The following is a 1,660-nucleotide window of genomic DNA, read 5'->3' on the forward strand; positions in this document are numbered from 1 at the left end:
GCACATTGGTGGTGTCTGGTATAAGGTCTGAATTATTTTTTTGCCATTTGGTCTGGGGTCTAAATGAATTTTTTTTGGGTCCGGGATGGGTTCTAAATATATTTTGGGGTCTGTTTATTTTGGGGTTTGGTCTGTGGTCTGTTATCAGTGTCTGCCCTGGGACAAGCAACTGTAACATCACAAGTGTGTTCTCGCTAGGTCCTCTGCTGTGACATGTCCAGTACAGTGCATTTGGAAAGTCTTCAGACCCTTTCCAAATGCACTGTACTTGCCAGCCGGAAAACGGAACTCAGAGATCATGGACGGGCTAGCTAACGGTTAGCCATAATCATCAACATTAAAAGAAAAAAAAATGATGGAAATAGATCACTTGAATTTTGTTATGTTGATGCCTTGTGCGAAAAATGCAGCGAAATACACTGCGGAGTGCAGGGAGAGGAAAATCTGCCTCAACCTTCCAAACGGAATTTTGAGGCAGAAATTCCGCCTGCAAAATACTCCGTGTGAACATAGCCTAAGGTCTCACAGCTGACAATGCATATCCGAGCAAAAACCAAGCCGTGAGGAGGAAAGAACTGCCTGTAGAGCTCAGAGACAGGACTGTGTGGAGGCACCGCTCTGGAGGAGGGTACAAAATAGTTTTTGCAGCACTGAAAGTTCCCAAGAGCAAGGTGGCCTCCATAATTCTTAAATGGAAGAAGTTTGGAACAACCAGGAAGCTGGCGCCCCACCAAACGAAGTAATCGAGGGAGAAGGGCCTTGGTGAGAGAGGTGATCAAGAACCCAATGGTAACTCAGGCTGAGCTTAAAGGGGTTTTTCAATGCTTTTTTTTTTTTAATCACTGCAACGCTTCTCAATTTATCTATTAATGCCCGTTATCTAATTTATTTATTTTTTATCTCTGTGTGTTCGTTGTCTTGCTTTTCTGTTCATACAGTTCCCGGCGTGCACCGCTTGTTTCCCAGCATGAAATGCAGAGACTCATCACACCTACTACACAGAGCTATAAACATTTTCTAATCTACATTGCCTTTTTACTGCTCCCATTAGATCAGTGAGAGCTAACGATAAACGTGCAACATATCACTGCTGTACCAAACAACACTCTCTTACATAATAGTAAAAAAAACTTAATTTGACCCCATAGCCAGAGTCATAGAGCAGAGTTCTAGTATAGACTCTGCTCTGGTACTCTGAATTTCCCTGAGCTCACTGTCCATATATAGACAGTGTTGTCAGAGTCTTCCCCCGTAGCCGGAGTCCCGGGCAGAGCGCTAGTAAAGGCTCCGCTCCGGGGAATCTCCTGACATCACTGTCCATATATGGACAGTGTTGTCAGAATTTTCCCCTGAGCCGGAGTCCCAGGCAGAGCGCTAGTATAGGCTGTGGAATCCTCTAACCCCAGCGCAGGAGTATTTGTCAAAGTACTATTAGCACTCTGACTGGGACTCCAGCTCTGCTTCTGACATCACTGACTTAATTTCTAGTGATAGCTTCCAATCTGCTGCTAAGTGGGAGAAAATTATGCACAGGCGCTGTGATAGTGCAGGAGTGGGCATGCGTGGTAAAGACTGCTAGTCTAGAAACCACGCATGCTCAGAGACTAGCAGTGTTTACCACGCATGCCCACTCCTGCGCTATCACAGCACCTGCGTGTCG

This window comes from Rhinoderma darwinii, chromosome 11 (assembly GCF_050947455.1).
Source record: "Rhinoderma darwinii isolate aRhiDar2 chromosome 11, aRhiDar2.hap1, whole genome shotgun sequence".
Taxonomy (NCBI): Eukaryota; Metazoa; Chordata; class Amphibia; order Anura; family Rhinodermatidae; genus Rhinoderma; species Rhinoderma darwinii.